Raw genomic sequence first — 23,464 nt, 5'->3', positions numbered from 1 at the left:
GAAGCACTGAGCTCCCTGGCACTACTATTCAATACTCCTAAAAGTCTTATTAAAAGCATGAAAGAAAATTCTACAAGAATAAGCTTATTTTCTATAAAACATGCCTATTTGGTGATGCCTGCAGTGTAATGTTCAGATTATGGAGGTAAACTAATTACAGAAACAGAAATGACCTCAAGCCTAATTAGAGGATGGAAAGGCTTAAAAGCAGCATTATGTTAAAAATTATTTAAAATAACTCATGTAGAAGGCTGATAACCCCCATTCTTCTAATGTTTCTATCCTCTCTCATATGTGAAATAAGTGGCATTTAAAGTTCATTCAACTCATTCATTTCCCCTACCTTCATACATTTAACTAAATCCAATGTGCTGCTGTACTCAAATATCCACATTCAGGGGCTGATGCAGTAAGACACACGGTAAAATGGGTGGTCATATTGAGCGCCCGTTTCCCTAACATGTGCAAATCCGCATCCCCTGGGCGCCCGGCGCAGTATTAAAATGAGGTGCTGCATTAAAAAGGACGCACTAGGGAAAAATTGAGCATCCTCAGCGCTCAAATATATCGGGCACCCATAATTGCAACAGGCGCGCATCTGTTTATTCCACTTGAGGCCGATTTTTCCTCTTACTATTCTGCGTGTACAGTGAATTCTGCATCCAAAATTTTGTTTTTTTACATCTAGCTACATTATACTTTTATTTTTAAACACCAATGAGTATCGCAATGAAACTAGGTAGGATGAACCACACGAGGACAATAATTTAAAATTTAGCAAGAGCTCTTGACTCGCGGATTGATTTAACTTCAGCTCTAGGACTGGTGATAAATTTGCCGCATTAAAAAGTTTGCATTGGGCGCCTGGCAATTTTCTGCATCAGAGGGTAATAGATAATAGCCTCATCTATGTGGAATTTATATGTCATGAGCACTATCAGCTATGCAGTTGTTTGGGCGCACATTTTGGAAGCGCTAATCTCCTTATTGCATCAGGTGCTAGTCTAGCGTGTTCAAAATGTGTGTCCAACTGAGAATAAACCTGTGTGCTAGGCTGGGCGCACTTGATTGCATCAGCTCCTCAATGTATAAAACACAGCAAAAACTGCCTTTGGGGATATGTAACCTCCCTTCTCTTCAATTAAGTGGATGTCTCACAAACTAAATATTCAGAATTGCAAACTGACAGTTATATTAGTTGATGATAGATCTTGTCTTGTCACACAGGGTCTATCTCTTATTCCAGAGAAGTTTATAAGTAAAGAAGAGGCAACTACTCAGGAATTTGACATGAATAGGAGGAGATGCTACTATTTATTTATTTTATTTAAAAATGTTTATTTATATACCGCTTTTACAATTTGAGGATTAATCAAAACGGTTAACAATAAACATACATAAAAAGTAGAACTAAAAAGTAAAAATTAATTAAAAACAAAATAAAATACATAAAGTTCAACCAAACAGTAACAGACCAAACATAGTGCCTTCATAATCTTTTGAATTATGTAAAATAAATTAAATGAGAGGGGAACAGTAATGAAAATGTACTAGTTTACATCAACCCAACCCCTGGGATTTTCACTGTCGGAATTCCAATCTGCCAGGCTCAGGAGCAACCAAAATGGTGACTTTTTTATGGAAGGTCTTCAAATAACATTTTTATTCTGCAGTGTGAGGAGTTTCACATACACTGTGCTTCTGCATTTTTCAGATATTTGTCCATTTCTTGGCTATGCTGTAGCTATCCTCTTTGGCTCTTATTTCTATGTGGGTTTTCTAGTTTATCACTGTAATGATTGTTTAAAAAGTGCAAAAGAATAAGAAAAACAAACAGTGTACAGCTTTTAAATAGGGCTTCTGATTTTAGGTTTTAACCACAAATATGACAGCATGGCTGCTGATAACCTCCAGATCAGAAGCAGGGCTGGAATCAAATAAAGCAGGCTTGTGCACGACAGGACTGGTCTGGCACCAGGATCTTTTGCCTGGACCGGCCAGCTCCACCACCCTCAGGTTGAGCTCTCAGGTTCTGGTGGTTGGCAGGACTTACCAGGAGGTACACCTAGTACACTCAAAAGAGCAAGGCAGGACTTCAGGAACAGAGAGAAAAAAGGATGTGCACAAAACAGATGCAGAACAGAAAGCGAACCGCAAGATGCAGGACAAAGAGGCAAACAGACAAAAACAAGACCAATACTGAACAAGAACAGGACCAGAGTAAATAGAAGTTGACTACAGACTTGGGCCAAAACACACAAGGCTAAAGCAGGGACAAGAACTAGGAAGGCCACAGACCTGGACCAACGGATAGCAAGACTCGAACAAGAATTAAGAGCAACAGAGGCCATGACAAGGATCAGGGTTGACTCCAAGCTGAGAGACAGTACTAATGGAGAGGCAGGCTTTTAAGCTGTGGCAGTGCACAAAAATGGCTGCCAGGGGTTTGCTAATACTAATTTGCCTTTGAAGTACAAGACATTGCAGGAGAAGAGCTCAGTAACCCTCAATCCTGAAGGAGTATTGAGAAAAGATATTGCTGGTGGCTGAAGAGAATAATTGAGTATTGCTTGCTGGGTAATTTTGGGACTTAAAAGTTTGGGGGAGAGGTGAAATTGTGGGGTAAATTAATCTTTAGTGTGTGCGCCTCAGGGAAAAAAACAGCAGCTAGGACAAGGTAGGTAAAAATCTTTAGTACTTTTCTCTCTCTCCCACCCCTAGGCATAGTCTTTAATTTATAGGCTTTTATCCCTTGTAAGAGGACAAGAGATTTTCACATCAAAAATCAATCAGGGATTTATCTATAACAAGGGATTGACCCAGCTCATATCAATTGATTAATTGTCCCCTTGCAGGTCATTGTCAAATTAACATTAAATACACCATAAAGTTAAAGGACTTGATTTACTCATTCCTATTCCCAAAGCAACCTAAATTAAGAACTCAATAATATTAAGATGAAGACAGCAGTTTAGCATGAGATGAGGGCTTTCCAGTCTATTGCACCGAGTGCTACATGTATGATTATCTACTAGTTGGTGAGAGGCTGTACGTGTCTGCCCAATGCAAAGAGCTCTTGGCTCTCAGAGAACAAGTCCGACCTTTGAAGGCTAGAGTGGCAGACCTGGAGGAGCTGAGTGAAAGAGATAATGATCTGATGGTTAGAGCAGCAGGCTACAAACTAGGGAAGCCAGGGTTCACATTCCGCTGCTGATCCTTGTGACCTTGGGCAAGTCACTTCAACCACCATTGTCTCATGTACAAGATTGTGAGTCCTCTGGGGACAGGGAAATGCCTACAGTACCTGAATGTAATCCACTTTGAAGTGTCTGACAGGCAGAATATAAATCAAATCAAAATTGTGCGTCCTTGATATAGATACTAGAGTAACTCACTGGCAGGTCGATACAGTAACGTTGAGTTAAAGATTCCCGGTCTGTAACGTGCTGGGAGCACACAATACAGACGAGTAAGGCCATCCAGCGATACAGTCTCCAGTTTCACGCGTCCTTAGCGCTTCCTAAACCCTTTCCTAAACCCTTTCCGCACCCAGCATGTAAATGAACGAAAAAGCTGTATAATGAAGGAATTAGCTATTCCCCTGCGATACTGTAAGGGGCGCTGATATTATCTCCTCCGTAACCCGCTGTTCTGCCGCGGCCTTAACCTGCTAGTTTACTGCCTCCCCCTAGTAGGAGTTAGTGTAGTGTAGTGTAAAAACATTGCTTACCCGCCCTGGTCCCGTCCGGTCTCCTGCAGCCCCGTCCGGTCCCCTCCTCCCAAAGCGAAAAAGTAGCAAGGCTCGGGCCTGCTATGGTAAGTGTAAAAAGTGTAAAAAGTGTTAAAAACAAAACACCTGTGTGTTATATAAAAAAATAAAACAATTTTAAATACCTGTCGGAGGGCCGTGGGTCCAGGCGGCCGGTGGGCGGCGGGCAGCCATCAACGGCATCCGGTAGTCCCTTCCTCCCTCCCTCCCCTGCCTGGATGAGCGCCAAAATCGCACGGGCGGGTCGGCAGCGGGGGGGGGGGGGGGGGGGGGCAGCAGGATCCGGGAGCGGCGGGTAGGCAGCAGCGGGGTCCGGGGGGGCAGCGGCAGCGGGGTCCGGGGGGGCAGCGGCAGCAGGATCCAGGGGCGGCAGCGAGATCCGGGGAGCGAGTAGTGGCAGCGTGTTCGATCGGGCAGGCAGGTAGGTGGCAAAATAAAGATGGCCGCCTGCACGGGAAAATCGTGCAATTGGCCGCTGAAGACGTGACGTCACGACGTTTGGCGTCACGGGGTGTGACGTCACGTCTTCAGCGGCCAATTGCACGATTTTCCTGTGCAGGCGGTCCCGTGCAGCGGCCAGGATCCAGGGGGGCAGCGAGATCCTCCCCGGATCTCGCTGCCCCCCTGGATCCTGCTGCTGCCTACCCGCCGCTCCCGCCCCCCCCCCCCGCTGCCGACCCGCCCGTGCGATTTTGGCGCTCATCCAGGCAGGGGAGGGAGGGAGGAAGGGAGAAGGGACTACCGGATGCCGCTGATGGCTGCCCGCCGCCCACCGGCCGCCTGGACCCACGGTCCTCCGACAGGTATTTAAAATTGTTTTATTTTTTTATATAACACACAGGTTTTTTGTTTTTTACACTTTTTTACACTTCCTGGTGCCTGTCATTTCAAATGTCATTTGAAATGACAGGTACCAGCGCACCCAGGTTACTGTATAGGCGCTGTTACAGCGCCTATACAGTAAAATGGGTTGCGCGGGCATAACCCTTCCCTAACGCTTCACAGCCGCGGCATGCATTTGCATGCGATTAGAGGAGAGTATCGGGGAGTTAGTGAAGAGAACTGTGCGTGCGGGGAGGAAGGGTGCGCCTGACACTGCCGCACTGTTTTTACCGCGGCCTTACTGTATCGAGCCGTGGATTAGAAACTGGCCGAGTAGGAGGCAACAAAGGGTAGTGGTAAATGGAGTTTTCACTGAGGGGGGGGGTTACTAGCAGTGTGCCTCAGGGATTGGTTCTTTTCAACATTTTTGTGAGTGACATAACAGAAAGACTTGTCAGGAAAGGTTGGTCTTTTTGCCGATGATACCAAAATCTGTAAGAGTGGACAGCCAAGGTGGTGTATAAAATGTGAGGAGAGAGCTAGTGAAGCTAGAGGAAAGATCTAAGGTTAGGCAGCTAAGATTTAATGCTAAAAAAAGGTAGTGTAATGAATTTAGGATGCAAAACCCCAAGGGAAAGGTACAGTATTGGAGGTGAAATTCTTCTAAGCACAAAGGAAGAGAGAGATCTGGGGGTAATTGTATCTGATGAACTTAAGGTTACTCCTTGGGGAATTCTGTTCACAACAATGTAAAATTCTGCTCATTTTATATTGGTGAAAATAATTTAAAATGTAATGCAGAAAAGTTGTTACTCAAAGATGCAGAGTTTTAAATATTTTGAGAATTCCCATAAAAGTACACTATACGAGTGTCAGTTCTGCCTCAGTCCCCTGGGCAGACCTCTTTCACGTTGCTCTCATAGGCCCCAACTCCACTACCACTAGTGTTCCCCTCCATACTCAACCCCTTCCACTATCTCCACTCAGAGTTTGACTCCTCTCTCAGGCTCCCTCTCTCTGTTTCACACATACACAGGCTCCCTCTGACCCTCTCTCACATACACACCTTTACACAGGTATTCTCTTCTCTTGCACATACACACCCTTCCCTCTCTTGTACACAACAACTACCCACCCTCATACACAGGCTACCTCTCTCTCTTGCACATAACAGTCTTCCTCTGTCCCTCTCATACACACATACTCCCCTCATATAGACTCCCCTCTGTCCCTCTCAAATGCATGCACACACACACCCTCACACAGGCTCCCTCTCTCATGCACAGACACATACTTAGGCTCCCTCTCTATCTTGTACATATACACCCTGGTTCTCTTGAACACACTCTCACCCACCCTCACAAAGGCTACCTCACACACACACACACACCCCTGCACACTCAAACATGCACCCTCTCTCTCACTCGCATATAGACCCACCCAATCCCTCTCTCATATATACAGGCTCCTAATCTCTGTCTCTCACATCTACACTCACTCACTCTCTCTGGCACAACACATTCACCCTCACATTGCCATACTTCTCTCTCACACAGTCTTTCTTGTTTCTTTTTTTTTTGCTGTGAGCGGAATGGGCTCCGCTCATGGCGCCAGCCTCCCTCTTCTTCTGCCGTGGGATGGGCTCCACTCATGGCCACCGACCTTCCTCCTCTTCTGCTGCGAGTGGGGTGGGCTCTGCTCGCTGCCCACCAGGGCCTCTCTCGACTTCGGCCACGAATGGGATAGATTTAGATTTATTAAAATGAATTAGTCATCTTAATACAATGAAGGCCTGAAAAATGTATGTTACATATGATTAACAGATATCATAAAATTGTATGTTAGACATAATTAACGAACGAATCAGAGAAAACAAAAAAACATTAAATAGACCTGAAAGCATGCCTTAATATGGAGGATAACAAGCCTGTAGTAATCAAAAGTAAGTCTTCTTAAAAAGTAAGGTTTTGCGAAGACCTTTGAATGTTTTAATACACGAACAAAGACGCACTTCTTCAGGAAAGGAGTTCCATAGTATGGGAGCTGCCACTGAAGAGATGGACTCTCTTATTGCAAAAAGAGATGAGTGTTTTTTTAGGGAAGGAACATCTAACAGGCCTATCTGAGAGGATCTAAGCTGTCTTGAGGGTTGGTATCACTTAAGTAGGGCATTTGACCAGAGGCAAGTTCCCGGCTGTATGAGTTTAAATACAGTGAGACCAATTTTGTACTCAATGAGCTGTTGTATAGGTAGTCAGTGTTTAAGTCTATAAGTGTGGAAGTAATGTGCATGTATCGTTTCACTCCAGAAATCAATCTAGCAGCAGCATTGAGAAGAATCTGAAGGGGACGCAATGTGATGTCATGGATGCATAAATAATGGCCATTGCAATAGTCAATTAAAGGAAAGGAGAAAGCATGAACAACAGTTCAAAATTCAGAATCATGTAGAAACCACATCAAGCCAATACTCAGTTGGAGGCCCACTGGGGCTTCCCTTGACTTCAGCTGCAAGTGGGATGAGCTCCACTTGTGGCCGCTGGCCTCCCTCTTCTTCTGCTACGAGTGGGATGGGCTCCGCCCATGACCACCGGCCACCCTCTTCTGCCATGAGCAGGATGTGCTCTGCTCGCGGACTGCAGACCTCTCTCAACTTCAGCCGCAAGCAGGATGGGCTCCGCTCGTGGCCCTCAGGCCTTTCTCCAAATTCTGTGCAGGAGGGGAATTTTGAGAAAATTCTGTGCTCCACAATAGCACAGAATTCCCCCAGGAGTATAAGATGGCCAAACAGTTGGATAAATCAACAGTAAAAGCAAGAAAAATGCTGGGCTGCATAGGGAGAGGAATGGTCAGCAGAAAAAGGGAGGTGATATTGCCCCTGCATAGGTCCCTGGTAAGACCTCACCTGGAATATTATGTACAATTCTGGAGACCACACCTTCAAAAGTATATAAATAGGATGGAGTCAATTCAGAGGGTGGCTACTAAAATGGTCAGTGGTCTTTGTTCTAAAGCACATGGGGATAGACAAAGAACTAAACATGTATACCCTAGAACAGCGCTTCTCAACTGGTGTGTCGCGACACACCAGTGTGTCGCCAAGCACCGGCAGGTGTGTCGCGTGCTCCCGGTCTCTCCTGCTGCTCTTCCTTCCCTGCTGCCGTTGCCACCGGGCTATCAGTACATTCAAGCCCAATGGGAACGGCAGCGGTGGTAGAAGCAGCAGTGGCACCTGCGGCTGGCCTTTTCTTCTTCCTGCGCCCCCCCCCCCCCGGGACAGGAAGTGATATGCGGTGTGCGGGAAGGAGAAAGAGCCGTGCCGCATGGAAAAATAGCAGCGGCGGCAGCAGCATCGGCCCCCGAGCAATCGAAGTAGCTGGTAATCGGGAAAGGAGACAGCAGCATGAGCCTCCCACGGCCAATGGGATTCTTATTTCTTGGCCTGCGGGGGCTAGAGGAGGAAGCTGCTGCAGCTACCATTTCTGCTGGGGGGGGAGGGGGAAAGAGGAAGTGAGTGAGAGAAAGAGAGAGAAGCAGTCAGCCAGCCAGCCTGTGTGTGATTGAGAGCATGTGTATGATTGAGAGAAACTGGTCAGAGGGCTGATGTGTGTGTATATGTGAGAGACAATGAAAGTGACTGCTCGGGGAGATGACTGATGTGTATGTGAGAGTGTGAGACATTAGTCAGGGAGGTGACTGATGTGTGTGTGTGTGAGTGAGAGAGAGAAAAAGCATGGAAGTGAGAAATCTGGGTATGTGAGAAAGCATGGGTGTAAGAAGCCTGGTGTTGTGTGTGTGTGCATGCATGAGAGAGAGAGACTGGTTGGTAAGGTGACGATGTGTGTGAGAGAGAGACTGGTATGTGTGTAAGAGAGAAAGTGATTATGGGAATGAGAAGCCTGTGCATGTGAAGAGAGTGAGCATGCGAGTGAGAAACCTGGGTGTGTGTAAGACTCAGCATGGGAGGGAAAAGCCTGTATATCTGAAAGAGAACATGGGAGTGGGAAGTGTGTGTGTGTGTCTGTGTGAGTGAGAGAGAGAGAGAGAGATTATGGGAATGAGAAGCCTGTGCATGTGAAGAGTGAGCATGGGAGTGAGAAACCTGGGTGTGTGTGAGAAGCCTGTATATCTGAAAGAGAACAAGGGAGTGGGAAGCCTGTGTGTGTGTGTATGCATGAGAGAGGTCAGGTGACTGGTGTGTGTTTGTGTGTGTGAGAGAAAGAAAGTGATTATGGGAATGAGAAGCCTGTGCATGTGGAGAGAACAAGCATGGGAGTGAGAGACTGGTGAGTGTGTGTGTGTGAGACAGAGAAAATGATTATGAGAGTGAGAAGCCCATATATGTAAGTAGAACACAGGAGTGGGAAGCCTGTGTGTGTGTATGGCATGAGAGAAACTGTTCAGGAAGGTGACTGGTGTGTGTGTGTATCAAAGATTGTTTGGGAGATGATTGGTGTGTGAGAGACAGAAACTGGTCATGGGGCATTTATTTATTTTTTTATTTAATGGCTTATATACCAGCATTAATAAGAAAGCAAGTGTTGCTTACCTGTAACAGGTGTTCTCACAGGACAGCAGGATGTTAGTCCTCACATATCGGTGACATCAGGATGGAGCCCAATCACGGAAAACTTCTGTCAAAGTTTCCAGAACTTTGACTGGCCCCTACTGGTCATGCCCAGCATGGCACTAACCCTGCAGCCAGCAGGGGTCCCCCTTCAGTCTTATTTGATAGCTACAGGCAGTGCCGAAAAATAAAACAACAAAACTTACGAACCCAACACTGCGGGGCGGCGGGCGGGTTTCGTGAGGAATAACATCCTGCTGTCCTGTGAGAACACCTGTTACAGGTAAGCAACACTTGCTTTCTCACAGGACAAGCAGAATGGTAGTCCTCACATATGGGTGAGTACCGAGCTGAGGATGTCCGAACATGCACCAAATGTACCCAATGGCGTGCAACAGGCACAACAACTGGGGTGGAATTTGGTAGAGGGCATCCTGAACCCCACCGGGCAGGCGGAAGGGTGTTGGTACGTCACGTTGGAAATAGGTTATGCAGGACAGATTGGCCGAAGATGGAATCTTGTCTTCCGGCTTTGTCCAAGCAATAGTGGGCTGCGAGGGTATGGAGAGAGCGCCAAGTGGCAGCCCTGCAAATGTCAGGAAGCGGCACCGATCGTAGGTGTGCTACTGAAGTCGTCATGGCCTCACAGTGTGCACTTTAACACGGTCTTGAAAAGGAATGCCTGCTTGCTGATAACAAAAGGATATGCAGTCCGCCAACCAGTCTGCTTACCCACAGGTTGCCCTAGTTTGTTGGGATGGAAAGAGACGAATAACTGAGTGCTCTTCCTGTGGGCAACTGTACAGTCTAGGTAGAACGCTAGAGCCCGTTTGCAGTCAAGGGTATGCAGAGCCTGTTCCCCTGGATTGAAATGGGGCCTGGGAAAGAAGGTAGGTAGTATGCTGGATTGATTGATGTGAAACTCCGAAACTACCTTAGGCAAAAACTTAGGGTGAGTGCGGAGCACCGCCCGGTCCTGCAAGAGTTTAGTGTAAGGCAGATAGGTAACTAGGGCCTGTAACTCACTAACCCTGCGAGCTGAAGTGACAGCTAAAAGGAAAATCACTTTCCATGTGAGATATTTTAGGTCACAGGAGTGAAGAGGCTCGAATGGAGGTTTCATGAGCCGACCGAGAACCAGATTAAGGTCCCAAGAAGGAGCCGGAGGACGTAAAGGTGGCTTGATATGGAGCAAGCCTTTAAGAAAATGTGTTACGAGGGGTTGGACCGATATAGGGACATCCCCAACACCTTTATGGAAGGCGGCTACCACACTTACATGCATTCTGATTGAAGAGGTCTTTAAACCCGACTCAGACAAATGCCAGAGATAGTCCAAAAACCTTGGGATTGGACAGGAAAAGGGATCAATGGACTGCGAAGTGCACCATGATGTGTACCTTTTCCATTTATAGGAGTAAGTTTTTCTTGTGGAAGGCTTTCGCGAAGCAATCAGGACACGAGAAACCGAATTTGAAAGGTTAAGTGGCTGAAGGATTAACCTTTCAACATCCATGCCGTCAGGGACAAGGCCTGAAGATTGGGATGGTGTAGACATCCGTCGTTCTGAGTGATCAGAAGCGGGTCCTTTCCCAAGGGAATGTGCCTGCGGATGGAGAGATCCTGGAGTATTGGAAACCACACTTGGCGTGGCCAGTGAGGTGCTATCAGGATCATGGTTCCCTTGTCCTGACGGAGCTTCATGAGAGTCTTCGAGAGAAGAGGAAGTGGAGGGAATGCATAAAGCAGACCGGCTGTCCACGAGAGGGAGAATGCATCTCTGGGCTGAGAGCGCTCGCTCCGAATGAGGGAGCAGTAATTGTCTACTTTGTGGTTCTGAGGGGACGCAAAGAGGTCTATTTGGGGATAACCCCATTGCCGGAAGAGAGAGGTCGCTACCGAGGGATTGAGCGACCACTCGTGCGGTTGGAAGACATGACTCAGTTTGTCTGCCAAGACATTGTGCACTCCCGGCAAGTAGGTGGCCCTGAGGTACATCGAGCGGGAGAACGCTTCCGCCCAAATCTGCGCAGCTTCCTGACACAGAAGGAAGGAGCCTGTGCCTCCCTGTTTGTTGATGTACCACATGGCCACCTGATTGTCCGTCTGAATTAGGATGACGTGATTTGATAGGTAATCCTGAAAAGCTCTGAGAGCATATCGCATTGCTCAAAGCTCCAGGAAATTTATCCGGTGTTTGGCTTCCTCTGGAGACCAAGATCCTTGTGTCTGCAGATCGTTCACATGAGCTCCCCAGCCGAGGCTGGAAGCATCGGTGGTGAGAATGAGTTGAGGAGCTGGTAGATGAAAAGGCAGTCCCTGGAGGAGATTGTTCTGATCTTTCCACCAGGCGAGAGACAGACGGAGTGTGTCGGTGATGTGGACAATGGTTGACAGAGGCTGAGCCGCTTGAATCCATTGTGACCTCACAGTCCAATGCATGACTCTCATGGCCAGGCGGGCCATTGGTGTGAGATGGACTGAGGACGCCATGTGTCCGATAAGGACAAGGAATTGCTGAGCCGTTGCTGTATACTGGGACTGCAACTGGTGAGCGAGAGATACGAGGGTTTGCACTCGATGAGGTAGAAAGGCTTTTGCCTGTAAGGTGTCCAAGTCTTCCCCAATGAAAGACCAGGTTTGAGATGGGACTAAATAGGATTTCTCGTAATTGACGGGTCAAATCCAGGGTCAAATCCAGGGACGATCGAGCGGCTCGCTGGGTTGGGGTCCTGATTAACCAGTCATCTAGATAGGGGTAGACGTGAACACCTTCTTTCCTGAGAAAGGCTGCGACAACTACGAGACATTTGGTAAAGACTCGTGGTGCCGATGCTAGGCCGAATGAAAGCACCCAGTATTGATAGTGCCTTGGGCCTACTAAAAACCTGAGGTACTTGCGATGAGCTGGAGCTATCACAATGTGGGTGTACGCGTCCTGGAGGTCCAGAGAGCAGAGCCAGTCTCCTCTTTGTAGAAGAAGTAGAAGCGAGCCCAAGGTTACCATTTTGAACTTTTCCTGCTGGAGGTACTTGTTGAGGGCACTTAGGTCCAGAATTGGACGAAGCCCCCCGGATCTTTTGGGGGATCAAAAAGTACCGGGAATACAACCCTAGGCCTTGTTGCGAAAGAGGAACAGGTTCTATTGCTCTTAACTGGAGAAGGAGGGAAACCTCCTGTTCCAGAAGGACAGAGTGGTTGGTTACTCTCCACGCTTGTAGAGGTGGTGAGTCCGGTGGAAGAGCGAGAAAGTTTAGGTGGTAACCCTGAGCAGCACCCATTGGTCGGTTGTGATTGATTGCCACATTCCATGAAAGTGGCATAATCAACCTCCAACTGGTATGCTTGGCAGAGGGATCAGGCTGCTGCTCTCCAAGTGAAAGTCAAAATGCTGAAGCAGGTCCCGGTTGGGGAGCTGCTTGTGGCTTTTGCTTCCGGGGCTGGTGAGGCTGAGGTTTTTGATAAGGCCTCGTAACTCGGGACCTTGTTGGTGAGAGATAGTACGTCCTTGGACGGAAGAATGACTTCTTAGAGTCCTTCTTGAAGGGCTGTCGAGGAGGGAAGTCAGAAGGTATCGATGAGAGCTGTTTGAGGGTCTCATGATGATCCTTTAACTCAGCCACTATTTGCTGAATCTGTTCACTGAATAGATTATCTCCTATACAGGGCAGGTCAGAGAGCCTGTCTTGTACTTCTGGGCGAAGGTCAGAAGACTTGAGCCAGGCCCAGCGTCTTGCCGAAATGGCAGTTGCAGACACTCTAGTGGAGGTGTCAAAGATATCGTAAGCTGTTCTTATCTCATGCTTTCCTGCCTCAAACCCCTTGTTGACAAGGATTTGAAGATGTTCTTGGAATTGGTCAGGCAGGGTTTCAGAGAAGTCCTGTATTTGCTTGAAAATGACCCTATAGTACAGCAATTCTGGAGATGAGCATGGCCCCTTGGAACACTCGTCGACCAATATTATCTAAGAACTTGTGTTCTTTGATAGGAGGTATAGATGAGTATGGCTTCGTTCTTTTTGCTTTCTTTTGGGCTGATTCAACCACTACTGAGTGGTGGTCAAGCTGAGGTTTGTGAAAGCCAGGTGCTGACTGTACGAGATAAGTAGAGTCAGCTTTTTTATGTACTGGAGCAATGGATCCAGGATTCTCACAATTCTTTTTTAGAAGGTCAAGAAAAACCTGATGAATTGGAATGGAAGTGATCACTTTAGGGGCATCCAGGAATTGGAGAAGCTCCATCATCTGGTGCCTGTCATCTTGCTCCGTCTGAAGCTGAAAAGGGACCAATTCCGACATTTCCTTCACAAAATTGATGAAAGAGAGGTCCTCTGGAGGAGAACGCTTTCTACTTTCAGTAGGAGAAGAGGTGAAGGTAAATCATCGGTGTCTGTGGACATATTATCCCCCCAGGTGTCATAAGGATCAGCGGGCTGACCTGTAGGACCAGGAGGGGGTTGGATACCCGAAGGGCCCGGCTGAGGCTCCAAGAAAGTCGAAGGAATCACTGGGCACCGAGAATGCCCTGGTGGGCATCGGTGCCGGCATCGAAGGTGCCGATGTGTGTATCGCCCCCGATGAATGAATCTGTGGCCAGGTTCGACACGGCAACGATGGTTGAGGCACAACTCCCGAAGGAGGAATGCGGAACGGTGTTTCTCCTCCTGATGAAGCTGTCATCGTGGAGCGCACCAGGCCTGTTTGCGACCCAGGAATTACTGGTGGAAGGGCGGTCATGAGCGCTTCCATCCGGGAAAGCAGCAGTGCCAGCGCTGCTGGAATCGGGTCGGTGACCAGTTCCACTCTCGGCGCCAGAGGGACCTGGAGCCGTTGCATCACCTTGTCGATGGCCTCCTGGACCAGCCGGTCCAGTTCTTCCCAGAGACCTGAGGTAACAAGACCTGGCTCCGTAACTGATGAGGGAGGCTGAGGCAGAGCCAGAGGGACCACCTTTACAGGCGGAATTGCGACTCACAATCCCCGATGTCTCGGTCGCAGGAGTGAACGGTGCCGCTCCTGGCCGGGGCTTCTTCGATGGAGGTTCAGACGGTATCGAGGACGATGGCTTCGGTTCCTCGAGGGTCCAAGACTTGCGATGCAGATGGCGATGTTTCTCCCTCCGATCCCCTCGATCTTTGGGGGAAGGGACGGGAGTCGATGGCCGTGAAGATGTCGATGGCGGGCGGTCACCGGACGGTTGTCGATGGTGGTGCGACTTCGACGGTGCCAGTTCCGATGACGTCGATGCGATGGATGGCGTCGGGGTGTGAGCACGGAAAAGGAGTCCCATCTTCTCCATTCTGGCTTTGCGACCTTTTGGTGTCATAAGGGCACATTTGGTGCAAGTCAGGACGTCATGCTCACTACCTAAACACAATACACAGACTCTATGAGGGTCTGTAGTAGACATGGTGCGCGTACAATCTGGGCACCAACGGAAATCCGACGCCATGGCCATAGGAAAAAATTGAGCAGCGGTACAGTCGACGGCCAGTAGGCCGTAAGGGCCAAACTTGACGGTAATAGACGAAAAAATGGCAAAAATCTTACCGAAGTACCGCGGGTAAGTAAAGAAAGAGGAGGGACCCCTGTGGGGCAACTTTAACCTTAAAGAAGTCCGTGAAGAAATTCCTGTCAGGAATGTGGTCAGAGCTCCTTAACCGCAAGGCTACTGCTGCGCGGAAAAAAGAAGACTGAAGGGGGACCCCCTGCTGGCTGCAGGGTTGGAGCCATGCTGGGCATGCCCAGTAGGGGCCAGTCAAAGTTCTAGAAACTTTGATAAAAGTGTTCCGTGATTGGGCTCCGTCCTGTGACGTCACCCATATGTGAGGACTACCATCCTGCTTGTCCTGTGAGAACTGATGTTCTCTACCAGGGCAGATTAGAAGTATAAAAATAAATGTTACAAAGGAATGTACAAAAAGTCATGCTACTTGCTTTGTTCCACTAGAAATGTTACTAAATCATTCAATTTAACTTTCTTTCAGCTGTTTCATCTATATTTTTAATTTCAGAGGCTTTTTCATTTCCTGAGTAAGGACTGGACCGAGCACTCAAAAAATTAACAAGCAAAATTTACTAAAAATTTACTAAAGTAAACTGATGAATGTGTTCCAGCTCTGCTAAAGGTTGTATTATTTATTTATTTTTAATTCTTATATACCGACATTCCTGTAAAGTATACAGATCATACCGGTTTACAGTGTAACATAACTGTCGCAAGTGAACCGAAGTGGAATCTTTGTAGGTTGCAATAGCTTTTATTGCACCAACAAAACAGTAGTTGTAGTATCTGAGATTTCAAGACCTCACAGGTTTCTTCTTCAGATATCAAATGGATTCATGAATTCCACCAGTTAACCTTCTGAGTACCTAGCCCTATTCTTAGTCGCTTTACTTCTTCTTTGCCTTTGAAAATCATGGCATTTTTTGACCAGATACACATGTTTCTGAATTTACTTTTCTAGAATTGTTTGTGATGAGTGAAGCAATCTTACTCCATCCCTAACCTCATTTTTTTTATTTTTTCCCTTACCTGAAACAGTCTTGCTAAGCTCTCAGAGTGCCACTATATCTGAAATATCCTTAGATTTTTTTCCTCACCTTTGCCATTCAACCAATAAAAACTTACATTCTATTATACACTGAGGCAGCATGCATACAAAGTGGAAAAATCGGACTTGTATACTGGCAGCCATATTTAACATGCATCCCTAATTTAAAAAAAGTATTAACCTGATAATCATGGAGAGGAATAAATCAGCAGGCTGAATTAGTCAGAGGGGAAGAAGATCATTAGAAGCCTCACTCACATTTTCCCCAAAACGATAAAACATATATGGTATTCCTGCAGCTTTTGCATGCTCCCAAAGCACTGGAGGCAAGAATAAGTCGTTTCATTCATCCTTTAAAACAGTGAGACTGCCTAAGGCAATTATAGAATAGTAAAACTTTATAAAGCAGGAAAAGATTTTAAAACAGATGCATTTTTCAACATGCAACAGCACACACTAAACACACACATACAATGGTAAGCATTAAAGGAAAAAACAAAATGATACCTACTTTCTGCAGCTAGAAGTCCTAGTAAGAAGGCAGCGTTAGGACAAACAAACAGTATGGAGATTTCAGAACACACAAGTTATAAAGCTGCAATTCAATACTAATGCAGTCAAACTTGCAGTACCACACCTTCTTCCCAATCACTAATCTTGGGCCAAATGCCAGTCAGAATGCTTGGATTAGACAGTTTCAAGCAACAAATTTTATCTGCTTCAATATGGGATTAATAATCCAGGCAGTACAGCATTTATCTGAAGAATGGTTTTGTGAAGTGAAAAAGATGAAATTGTCTTGATATGACATTCAGATCAAGGCTCATCACTGTCATAAGGTTTGTTGTTCTAAGATGTTAGGGTTATGACGAACCATTTCATGGACTATTTGTCATTTACATTTTTCTACTCGCTCTATTACTTTTCTAGATGGGCTGCTTTTAATCAAACATTTTTCTACAGAAACAAATTATAACCAAGTGCAAAAATTAAAAGAACAAGGAAAACGGACAAGAGTTAGGATGTGGAATACAAAAAAGAAAAATGTAGATGGGAACAGAAGGAAGCGAGATGGTCCAATGAATATCCTGTGGATAAGTCCCATATGTTTAAACATGCTTTAATTCAGAGGGTCAGTTGCAGAAATTTCACCAGTATCTCATAGGATTTTCCGCAAGTCCTTTAATACACAGCGGTGCTTCATATGATGTGACATCAGTAAGGCAGACTGTCACATGTAATCTTTCTAGGGTAAATAAGGCTCAAACTCTAAGGTGGAGCCCTGCACAGAATGAGAGCACTGTGCAGTATTAATAGAATAATAAAACTAAGGCAACACAGAAGAATAATAACCTCAATAGAGATCCCTTTTCTCTACACCTCAAATATTACCATTTCCTTCCTCTGGCAATGGCATCACTGCAATTGGACAGAGGGCTTGGGGGAAGGGTGCAGGAATCCTGCTCTCTACCCTCAGAGAAACAGGGCTCATGACTTGTTACTTAATTGTCCCTTGTGCTCTTGTTTCCTTCCCCTTTCTGAACTCTTGAGATAAGTGAAGCACCCAAAACTATCCTGATATACTTACAAAAGCAGTTAAAGAATTAACCCTTCACATTAGGATGAGTTTAAAATGAAATTAAATTGAAGCTTATTAATGGGGACAGCTTGTAAGTAGGTAGTTTCAACAGTAGCTAAGCAAAGGTAAATTACACAGTATTTACTAGCACAAAGTGCACGAAATGTCCAAAATATTCCAAGAGAAAAAATATTTACACATAAAACATACTTTAGCGGATAATTAGCGCTTTCAATATTATACTATATCTTAAGTACTCATAGCCTATCAAACATTATAGCATATCAATTAAATTTTGCCATAAATGTCTTATACATTTCTTACTACAAGCCACAAATTTCCAGTCTGTCCCCTGTCAGTGCCTAACATCAAACATCAGCCTCTGCACAAGATCTTTTCAGAATTAACTCCCAAAGTATTTTAACCACTTATGCAATATCTTATAGATTTTCTTCTCACATTCCCTATATTGATATATTTTTCAATGGGAAATATGCTTCTAACACAGGGATGGGCCAACTACTGACCATGGGTCAAAATCGGCATGTCTTCCCTGTCCTGGTTTGCCTACTTCACATGTAATCCCAATACGATTCTGACCTGCTGCTGCTGTTGTCCTCCAGCAGTCAGCCCATGTACAACGATGTCATCAGTGATGGCCCATGACGTCCTGCTGATGTGTGTGACATGGGTCATTGTTGATGATGTTGGGCTGTGGCTTGGGCAGGCTGCTGGAGGACGGTGATGTCCATTGGCATCCTGGATGACGTGCTGCTGTTGCTGCAGAAAAGCAGTTCTACTGTGCCTGGCAGCAGTGACAGAGAGCTGTTGCTTTGTCTCCCCAGGTTAGGCCACCCGTTCAGCCATCCAATGGAACATGGAGACACTGCGAGAAGAGAAGCAAAGAGCAGGCAGGGAGACAGGAGGCCACCCAGGGCCATGGGTCAGAATGGATATTCCCTTTTCCTACCCCCCCAGCCTGAGAAAGGCAAAGGAAAAGCCCTAAAGAGCACCCAGAGCCTTCCTGGCTCCATCTTAGCAACTTACAGCCAGAGAATCATACAACTCCTACAGATGCTCTTAGCACGGATTTCCACATGTAGCTGCCCATCATTCTGTCCACCCACTTTGATTCCTCAGCGAACAGCAAGCGGTGGCTGGTGACTGAACCTCACAGGCAAAGCTAGCATGGAGGCAGCACAGCAGTCCCGCACAACTCCGAGTGCAAGTCCTACCTCTACACGCAAGTGCCCCATCTTCCTATGTGCAAATCTTTCTCCAGCAGATTCTTGGCTCCACTTTCCTCAATGAAAAGTAAAGTGTTGTTAAGAACAATCAGTGCTGTCTGCAAGGCCAAGCATGGCTGTGAAATGTAGGAAACAGGGCTGCGTATCAAACTATTTTTGTAGTGTAGCTACTAGGTGCAATGTCATTATGGACTGAAGGAACCTGAACACCATGGGGTCCAATCTCTGCTGTGACTGGTGCATACTATGGAAAAATTCAGAGATGTACTAAGGAAGTGGAGGGAAGAGGGTGGTGGAGATTAAAATAGAGCCAATATGAGACATTTAATAATAAACTGGCTGCACATCAATAGGAAAGGTCTTGGGGCAGAGAAAAGAGGAAACTTCTCTTGCCATGGTTATGACTTGTGGCAAAAGTGCATGTCAGAGAGGTTATGTGGGTGTGAGAGAGAGGGAGAGCATGTGTGTGAGTAAGAGTGTATTAGAGTGAAAGGGAGAGAAGTGTGTATGTGAGAGAGTATGTCTAAGTGAGTGGGAGAGACGCGTGCATGAGAGAAAGATGTGTGAGTGAGGGAGAGAGGAAAAGAAATGTGAGAGGGAGAGATCATGTTTAAGAGAAAGAAATTGATAACTGGGAGTGAGATAGCAAATGTTGCTTACCTGATGTAACAGGTGTTCTCACAGGACAGCAGGATGTTAGTCCTCACAAATGGGTGACATCGAGGATGGAGCCCACCACGGAAAACTTCTGTCAAAGTTTAAACAGAACTTTGACTGGCCCCTACTGGGCATGCCCAGCAAGGCACTGACCCTGCAGCCAGCAGGGGTCTCCCTTCAGTCTGATTTTCAAAGCTACAAGGCAGTGCCTAAAAAAGTAAAAAGTAAAACGAACCCAACACCGCGGGGTGGCGGGCGGGTTTCGTGAGGACTAACATCCTGCTGTCCTGTGAGAACACCTGTTACATCAGGTAAGCAACATTTGCTTTCTCACAGGACAAGCAGGATGGTTGTCCTCACAAATGGGTGAGTACCGAGCTGAGGATGTCCTGACGTGCACCAAATGCACCCAACGGCGTGCAACAGGCACAACAACTGGGGTGGAATTTGGGAAAGGGCATCCGCACCCTACCGGGCAGGTGGAAGGGTGTTGGTACATCATGTTGGAAAAAGGTTACGCAAGACAGATTGGCCGAAGATGGAGTCCTGTCTTCCAGCTTTGTCCAAACAATAGTGGGCTGCAAAAGTATGGAGAGAACTCCAGGTTGCAGCTTTGCAGATGTCAGGAAGCGGCACCGATCGAAGGTGTGCTACTGAAGTCGCCATGGCCCTCACAGAGTGTGCCTTGACACGGTCTTGAAAAGGAATGCCAGCTTGCTGATAGCAAAAAGAAATGCAGTCCGCCAACCAGGAGGAAAGAGCCTGCTTACCCACAGGTTGTCCTAACTTGTTAGGATGGAAAGAGACAAATAATTGAGTGCTCTTCCTGTGAGCAACTGTACGGTCTAGATAAAAAGCTAGAGCTCGTTTGCAGTCTAGGGTATGCAGAGTCTGTTCCCCGGAGTTGGAGTGGGGCCTGGGAAAAAATATAGGTAGTATGATGGATTGATTAATATGAAACTCAGAAACTACCTTAGGTAAAAATTTAGGGTGAGTGCGGAGCACCGCCCGGTCCTGCAGGAGCTTAGTGTAAGGCGGATAGGTGACTAAGGCCTGCAATTCACTAACCCTGCGAGCTGAAGTGATGGCCAAAAGGAATAACACTTTCCATGTGAGATACTTTAATTCACAGGAGTGCAAAGGTTCGAAAGGAGGTTTCATTAGACGACCAAGAACCAGGTTAAGGTCCCAAGATGGGGCCGGAGGACGTAAGGGTGGCTTCAGATGGAGCAAGCCTTTAAGAAAACGTGTTACCAGGGGTTGTACTGAAATAGGGACACCCTGTACACCTTTATGGAAGGCGGCTACCGCACTGACATGCATCCTAATGGAAGAGGTCTTTAGACCGGATTCTGATAGGTGCCATAAATAGTCCAAGAACTTAGAGATTGGACAGGAAAGGGGATCAAGGGACTGAGAAGTGCACCATGATGTGTACCTTTTCCATTTATATGAATAGGATCTTCTGGTAGAGGGCTTTCGTGAAGCTATCAGGACACGAGAAACCGAATCCGAAAGGTTAAAAGGCTGAAGGACTAACCTTTCAACATCCATGCCGTCAGGGACAAGGCTTGGAGGTTGGGATGGAGGAGGCATCCGTCGTTTTGAGTGAGCAGATGCGGATCCGTTCCCAGAGGAATGTGCCTGCGGATGGAGAGATCCTGGAGTATGGGAAACCACACTTGGCGTGGCCAGTGGGGTGCTATCAGGATCATGGTTCCTCCGTCCTGGCGTAGCTTCACGAGAGTCCTTGACAGAAGAGGAAGTGGAGGGAATGCATAAAGCAGACCTGTCATCCACTTGAGGGAGAAGGCATCCCTCGGCTGAAAGTGTTGGCTCCGAATGAGAGAGCAGTAATCGTCCACTTTGTGGTTCTGAGGGGACGCAAAGAGGTCTATGCGGGGAAAACCCCACTTGTGAAACAGAGAGGTCACTACCAGAGGATCGAGTGACCACTCGTGTGGCTTGAAGACACGGCTCAGCTGGTCTGCCAATATATTGTCTACTCCCGGCAGGTAAGTGGCCCTGAGGTACATAGAGTGGGAGAGGGCTTCCGCCCAGATCTGCGCAGCTTCCTGACATAGAAGGAAGGAGCCTGTGCCTCCCTGCTTGTTTATGTACCACATGGCCACTTGGTTGTCCGTCTGGATTAAGATTATCTGATGGAATAGATGATCTTTGAAAGTTCGGAGTGCATAGCGGATTGCGCGAAGTTCCAGAAAATTTATCTGGTGTTCGGCTTCCTCTTTGGACCATAACCCTTGGGTTTGTAATTCGTCCACATGGGCTCCCCAACCGATGTGAGAAGCATCGGTGGTTAGGATTACTTGCGGATCCGGTGGAAGAAAAGGTAAGCCCTGAAGGAGGTTGACCTGAGTTGTCCACCAGGTTAAGGATAGGCGCAGGGCTTGTGTGACTGTGACTATGGAGGACAGAGGCTGAAAAGCTTGAATCCATTGGTGTCGTAGAGTCCATTGTGTTACTCTCATGGCTAGTCGGGTCATGGGAGTGACTTGAACCGAGGATGCCATGTGTCCTAGGAGAATGAGGAACTGGCGAGCCGTGGCAGTGTTTTGAGACTGGAGCTGGCGAGCCAGGGATATTAGGGTGTGGACCCTCTGAAGAGGAAGGTAAGCCTTTGCCTGCAAGGTGTCCAAGTCTGCTCCAATGAAGGATAAGGTTTGAGACGGGACTAAGCAAGATTTCTCGTAATTGACAAGAAACCCTAAGGAAAGGAGTGTTTGAATTGTCAATTTTAGGGAGGATTGAGCTATGTGTTGGGAGGAGGCCCTGATTAGCCAATCGTCCAGGTAGGGGTAGACGTGGACACCTTCCTTCCTTAGGAATGCTGCTACCACTACGAGACATTTGGTAAAGACTCGTGGGGCAGAAGCCAGACCGAAAGGTAGGACACGGTATTGATAATGGTTGTGGCCTACAAGAAACCGCAGATATTTGCGATGGGATTGTGTGATCGCAATGTGGGTATAAGCGTCCTTGAGGTCGAGAGAGCACAGCCAATCCCCCTTTTGCAACAGAGGGAGCAAGGCGCCCAGGGTTACCATCTTGAATTTTTCTTTTTGCAGATACTTGTTGAGGGCCCGAAGGTCCAGAATTGGACGTAGCCCCCCTGATTTCTTTGGTATTAGGAAGTATCTGGAATAGAATCCTTTCCCTTGTTGACAAGGAGGGACGGGTTCTATAGCATATGATTGTAGAAGAAGGGATACTTCTTGATGTAATTGAGTAAAATGGTTGGTTAGACTCCATGCCTGAAGGGGCGGGGAGTCTGGCGGAAGTGTTATGAAATTGAGGTGGTAACCCTGTGCGATAATTGCTAGCACCCACTGATCTGAGGTGATCTGTTTCCAACGGTGGAAGAAGTGGAACAGTCGACCCCCCACAGGGATGTGTGGAAGAGGGAGATGGCATGTGCTCAATACAGGGAAGTCAAAGGCCCGCCGTAGGCCCAGGAGGTGGGGCTACAGTAGGTCTTTGCTTTCTCGGCTGACGAGGCTGAGGCCTGTTAGAGGACCGTGCAGGAAGAGCCCTAGTTGATGGAGGGTAGTAGCGACGTGGTCGAAAGAATGACTTCTTAGAGTCCTTCTTTTGCGGTTGCTTGGAGGTCACCTCAGGTGGGACAGATGAGAGTTGTTTCAACGTCTCATGGTGGTCTTTTAACTCCGCCACAATCTGTTGAATTTGCTCTCCAAACAAATTGTCGCCTAAGCAGGGCAAATCAGCAAGACGATCTTGGACTTCTGGGCGAAGGTTGGATGACTTTAACCAAGCCCAACATCTGGCTGAGATGGCTGTGGCTGAAACCTTCGTGGAAGCATCGAATATGTCATAGGCAGTCCTAATCTCGTGCTTCCCTGCCTCAAATCCCTTGTGAAGAAGGGCTTGAAGCTGTGGTTGGTATTGGTCCGGCAACGTGTCAGCATAGTCTTGCATCTGCTTAAAGATGGCTCTGTTGTATTGAGTCATGTAAAGTTGATATGAAGCTATGCGTGAAATCAACATAGCTCCATGATACACTTTCCGTCCTACACTATCCAGGAACTTGTTGTCCCTGGTAGGTGGGGTAGAAGAATGCGGCTTAAGACGCTTGGCCTTCTTCTGCGCGGACTCAACCACAACAGAGCGATGATCCAGTTGAGGTTTTTGAAAACCTGGTGCTGACTGGACAAGGTATGTGGAGTCAGCTTTCTTGTTAACTGGTGACACCGATGAAGGAGATTCCCAGTTTTTCTTGAGCAGATCCAAAAA

The 23,464-nt window shown here is 47.0% G+C and overlaps 1 protein-coding gene across 8 annotated transcripts in view; it reads right to left on the bottom strand.

Annotated features, from left to right (window-relative positions):
- Positions 1–23,464, bottom strand: part of CASK (calcium/calmodulin dependent serine protein kinase) — a 1,033,919-nt gene that overhangs the window by 313,965 nt on the left and 696,490 nt on the right. The gene's annotated exons all lie outside the window — the stretch shown is intronic.

The sequence above is a fragment of the Rhinatrema bivittatum genome, chromosome 5 (genome assembly GCF_901001135.1).
Source record: "Rhinatrema bivittatum chromosome 5, aRhiBiv1.1, whole genome shotgun sequence".
Taxonomy (NCBI): domain Eukaryota; kingdom Metazoa; phylum Chordata; class Amphibia; order Gymnophiona; family Rhinatrematidae; genus Rhinatrema; species Rhinatrema bivittatum.
This window is presented reverse-complemented; position numbering and strand designations above follow the sequence as displayed.